The following is a 6,223-nucleotide window of genomic DNA, read 5'->3' on the forward strand; positions in this document are numbered from 1 at the left end:
GGGTTGGTTTGAGGGGATATTTTGAACCATGGAAGCTGTAGTTATAGCCACAAGAAAACCTCTTACATCCTTCTGATTTAAGGAATTTTGAGGATGCTTGGTGCGTTATTGAGGTTTGGCTGTGTCAAAATTTAGTTCTGTTGTTAAAGCACATTAATCCCTTGTACCTGCCAGATTGCAGCCATCCCCAACCACATTTCCAGCAGTGCCTGCAGAGTGGGGAGACTCCTGCTGTACACGTGTCCAAATTACCCATTCCCTCCCTGTCTCTTCTTTCCATTCGTGTTTTAACTTCTCATTCTTTTCCCTTTTTCCCTTCTCTGGGGTCTGATCTCTGTTTCCAGAATGCACAATGAATCAGATATCCTTTTTTGTGTGATATAAAAATAATTTTACTGTGGAGCATTCTTCAATAATGATAAAAATGGTCATCCTAAATGGTACCTCAAAAAACTGGTAGCCACCCACATGCATGACTCCACCTGGTTATTAATAAATTTTGTGCTGACAACTGAAATGCTTAATAATTATATGGTAAAATTTCATACATGAAAGTGTTGTGCAGCCTTTGCAAACGGCTTGTGCTTCCCTATGTAAGTGGCCAGGCCCAAAGTAAGCAGCCTTCGCACGAGTGAGAAACAATGTCTGCAAGCTCAGGATCACAAACGCTCTGAATTATGTGCAGATTAATTCTCGTATTGATGTTAAGGGGGTTTCCTTTCTTGATATGATAACTTCCTTTAACTGCTGAACTTGGAAGGGAGCCGTCCCCAGGGCCATTGTGCAGGCCTGTGCTGTGCCGACTGTGGGGCGGGTGTTTACGGGGACGCTGCATGTGCTGCTCCAGCCTCCTCTCCTCCAAAGGAGTTGCCGTGCCCCCAGGTTTTGTGGTGCGACATGGGGGGGTTCATTCTACAAACACCAGCAGTGAGGTACCCCAGCTGTGATCCATTGCCCCACAGAGAAGGAAAACCCCCAGATCTCCCTTGGTTTTGCTGCTCCCTTGGGGACATCACGAGGGCAGCTGCTGCTCCGTGAATGTGACAGCCCCCTGCCAACTGCCTGCCCTTCATTAGTCTTGTGCTGTTTAGTTGTAGTTTTCTCCTTCCAGGCAAAGGGCAGATCTTTCCCCAGCATTGCCTGGTGTCCTCGAAATACCCCATCCTTTCCTGACCTGCCACTTGTTTCAGACTTTCACCTCCTCTCCCCAGCACTGTCCCTCTCCAGTCCCACAGCTTTCACTCAGTAGCACACTCATGCAAATGCTGTTTTGATGGGTGATTTAGCAGCATCTCCCTGCAGCAATCTCCAGGGAGCAACACACCAACATCTGCTTCAAACCCAGTTTTCCCAATGCCCCAGACATTATTTCAGCACAAAGCAGTGTTTCACCATTAGCAGAAGTAAGGATGTTTTAAGAATTACATGCCTGCCTCATCGTGCTGCTACTGATTAATGCTCCACAGTCTTGGAAGAAACAATTAAAAAAAAAAACCAAAACCAAACAACAAAGAGCTACAAAGTGAAAAAATATTCCCTACAGCCAAGTTGAACTCCCACTGAAATCCCTGTAAGTGTTTCCATTGGCTCCAAGGGGAATTGGACCCGTTGCTATCCAGGAGACAACCTACAAATGGATGAGATTTCTGTGTGAGTCATCTCTGTGTACAGCCAAATTTAGCTCCTTTCTCCAATGGGTCTTTTGTCTTGTCAGTGATGTTTATGTGAGGAGCTCTGTCCTTCTGTCACCTCAATACTTTAATGGCCAGACACCGGGCATCACACACAAGGTTGTGACGGCAGGCAGCAGCATAGGACTTTGTGCTTGAACAGGAATTCGTTTGTTCCTTCATATCAGCATTTGCTTATAAGCATCACCTTCCACAATAGAAATCTGTGGCCTCCATTTCGAAACAGCACATCACCATGAAAAAGGAGGAGGTCTTCGGAAGACCTCGTCAGCTTGTAAAGGCATTTTGTTAGATGGCAGTAAAATAAATACCTGCCCAGACTCACTTCCCAGGGAGGACACACAGGAGGAATGCTGCTCCCCTGGGATCTCCAGCAATTCTCTAGCTGTCAGCTAGCCCTTGCCACTCTCCCTCACTGGTAACCAGCAACAGAAGAACAAGGAGCCAGGAAAAAGATACCTGGAAATCATACTGGGGAAAGGGCTTTTCAAAGCCATAATGCAGCACTCCGCTGTTACCTCACATCTCAATGAGCAGAAGCAAAGGAGCTACGCCACCACCTTTGTAGATCCAGACATCAGAAAGTCATTCATCAGTAAGTTCTGTAGCTGGAGATCTTCAAAATGTTTAAAAGAAATAAGCAGCCTTATCTATTAACAAGGTTTAAGCAAATTGAGGCCAAGACAGCTTTCCAAGAACACCCAGAAAAACAAGCAGACATGGGCAGTAAGTATTCCAGATCCAAACCCACCCTTGTCCGCTTTGCCAAACTACCACTCAAGTCAATTTAAGGGGATTTAGGAGCCCCTGATGTGTTTTAAGAGGGAACTGCTGAAGACACTGGCAGAGAAGAAACGCAGTAATGAGAGAGAAGCCCTTAAGAAGCAACAAAACCTCCCTCACACCACATGTTTGAGACAGAGGAACAAACAAAAGCTGTAATTACTAGAAGGAAACGCTTCCAGAGCCAACAATTATCCAATTAAAATAAAGACAGATATAGACAGGATGGTTTAAGGACAAGCAGCAAGTCCATGTCCCCAACTGGCCGTCTATAAACAATGCTTTCTGCTAGAAACTGGGCTTTCTGGGAAGGCATAGCCAGTCCCCACTTCGGGGGATTTTTCTGGGCAGTTTGTATTTCTCATTGTCATTCAGTGCCCTGAAAATACCATGATGTCTATTTACCTGCCTGTGGACTATCCCCCTCTGTCTCAAGCACATTACCTCAAATCCAAGGCTTTTACCAGCCACATCATCCTTCCATTCTCCAGGGTTCCAAAAGGACCCATGACCTTGAAGACTCACAGATCCAATGCAAAATGAGATGCTATCAGATGATGACCACTGATACCAGGAGGCATTGTAACAGGATCAAGTTCAGAAGATGAAAGGAAAGAAAACCCACCACACACTTTCCCTGCTTAGTGGATGTTTTTCCTTTAGGAGACAGGAGAGATGGGTTTGACTGGCTGCCTCCGATGCTTAACACACATACACTGTGCAAACTTAATTGACCTCATTACACTCCCACATTAATTGGCATGATTGACCAAGTGTAATCCCAGAAGGTGCTTAATGCTTATATTTTCATGGCTACGACCAGAGACTCAGTGTTAATATCAGAGATGGTCATAAAATTCTTGCTTCACACTATGGAAACTGGGTGTGCAGTGATTCCCTGTCACCTTGCAGGATCATCTTCCCTACACATCCCAGTGCCTTTGCTCTGCGTCTCATTTCTTGGTATTAGGAATTAAATTGTCCTGACTCTGAAAGATGAGAAAGCAGATTTTATGGTTGCTGCAGTTCAGAAGAAAACATATTAAAATATCAACATTAATGTAATATTCCCTCTAAAATTCTGGTTGAGTGACAACTGCCTTTTTTCCCCGCAAGTGTAATTTTCAACTTTTCAAAATTCCATTTAATTAAATTCATTTATAGCAACAAAATTAGCGTCTAGATAACTAGGGAAACTTCCTTTCACCTACCATTTTTTCTGATTCTTTAATTGCTTGGCTGAAATGCAAGCAGAGCTTTTCTTATCAGCCTTCCATGCTTATTGTTAATTTTCTTCTATAAACTAAACTCCAGACATCTTCCCTGTAAAAGCATGCCAGAATTTACAGTGGCACCAAGTTAAAGCAGTAATTCCTGCAGAAACTAAGCAGATTTCATTACTGTCAGCATGTTTTTCACATCAGAAGAAAAGGCTGGACAATTCAGATGTTACATAAAAGGTGGGATCATTTTACTATGAAAGACGGATGAAGGATCTTGGTCCCCTTGCTATTTCAGTAGCTATAATTCCTGCTACAAGGCAGAGGGCTGAGCTGCAGAAATCTACATACAAAATACTGGAATAAAAACTTTCTCTTAATTTCAGCAGAATTTGGACGAGCACGAGTATGCAGAAATAAGGGTTTTTTTGCATCTCCTTCAGCTCTTACAGAAGGTTTTGGCATCAGTTTTAGGTGAAGCAGACTGTTGCCATGTAAGACAGGTCTGCAAGGAGGTTTGCCAGGCTGAGAAAGCAGCAAATAGACCTTCAAAAGAGAAATCCATCCTGGAGGCCAACATCTAAACTTCTCATGAATTCTCTAGTTTCCTTATGTATCCTCCAGGAATTCATCCAAGAGCTCTGGGAGCATCAAGCATTTATCTTTAAGTCAAATCCTATCCTATCAGCACCCCATTAATTTTATTTTGTTTAAGTTCATTTTTAGTAAGCCTCCTTTCTCTCTCTCTCTCTCTCCTCAATTTCACCTCCTATAAACTCTTGTTAGAATGTTCGGGGACAACAAAACTGAGTCCTGCCAACTGACAGTTTCTTGGTCTGATTGGAAGACTACAGCACAGGAACAGCAGATGGCAAGAGTTCTTTCTTCAACCTTGAAATGTATTGTGATTCAGAAGAACTGAACAAACAAACAGACAAAATAAAAAAACCACACACACACAAAGAAAACAAACAAACAAAAAAACCCACCACTAATAAAACCCAAACAAAACCAACACACAAACCCCCACACACATCCCAAAAAAACAAAACACACACACACTGAGCACACACAACAAAACAAAACCAAAACCCAATACAGGAGAACCCCAGCATACACTGGGCAATACAGAAATAAATCTTTTACTTTCACGCAAGAATAGAGTCACTTTCAATCTGCAATCACTGACATGAGCAAGCAAATTCAAGAAGGCTCCTGAAAGGTAAGAGCCCTTTGTTAAGAGCAGGAAAGGTTTCTTGCCCCAACTAAGGCTCAGAGGAATGATGAGCAGCCTCTAGAAAAACCTTCACACCTTTGGGCTGTTTTCCTGCAAGAACAGCCAGAGTGATGCCCAGAGACCTACATCTGTCCACACTGGAACTGAAGGTATTCCTCACAGTTTATGTACATCGTACTGCTGCAACAGCAGCAGAGGGACTTAGGAGATGACTTTTTTTCCCATTTACCAGCTCACATCCACATTCTTCCACTTTTCAGAGTAACAGCAAGTCTACCAAGTCCTGACACTGTTATATAAATGAAAAAGATCTTAATTACATGGTAATGGATACATATTTATGTTGGTGTTTAACAGATGAAGACATAATTGAAACTTGAGATTAATAGTTGATTTTTGAAGGAATTCATGACTATACCATCAGTACTGGCTCTGGAGGAGGTTCAGTCACAGGGAATCTAAGGCTCCAGCGTGCCTTAGCATCACAACCAGTGATTGCTAGAAATGTTAAATTAGGAGCCAGCTGGTGTGTGCACAGTCCATGCCTGGCTCTTGCTCTGCATTAGCGTTCCAGATTGCAAAACTGGTCATGGAATAACAAAACCACATGGAGAGCCACAGCCATTGAAAACTGCAGAACCCAGCCAAAGACCTGGGCTTTTTGGTTGCAATAGAAACAGAATATTTTTTGAGTAAAATCAGAGACAAATGCTTTCTTCAAGACCTTAGGGTCAAACCTGGAATTTAATATTTTGACTATAATTGAGGAAAAAATGGCACATGGTAGAGCAGTAGTCAAGAATCCTAATAATGACACTGTACTGGTTTTGCTTTTGACCATAAATTAACGTTCCTTATCGAAACGTAGTTAGCCATCAAGTTATTTTTTAATTCAGGTTTAGCTGGAAAAATGTCAAGTTAATATGCAACCCATCAGTCACATCCTTTTTGCACTGACACGACATTCAAAAGGTTTTGTCTGACGTTGCTCCAATGACCTCACTGTTTCACCATCCATTTCTGTTCAGCATCCAGATGCACTAGCCTCCCATCCCTCCACCTTCCAACAGCCAGCAAGAAAGAGAGGCTTTTGCAAGAAGAGGGGAATCTAGAACTCTGTCAAGGAGGCTGGGAAGAGCTGCCCTGGTGTGGAGATCCACAGGCAGCAAACGGAGCAGGAATGGCAAGACAATGCACAGTTCTCCTTTCAGGACCTTCCTGAAAGTGCACGGGAGAGGGAACCTCCAGCCATTGCCTGACCTTTGAGCCAGCCCTGCAGCCACCATCTCTGC

Source organism: Streptopelia decaocto (genome assembly GCF_964273445.1).
Source record: "Streptopelia decaocto genome assembly, chromosome: 12".
In the NCBI taxonomy this organism is placed as follows: domain Eukaryota; kingdom Metazoa; phylum Chordata; class Aves; order Columbiformes; family Columbidae; genus Streptopelia; species Streptopelia decaocto.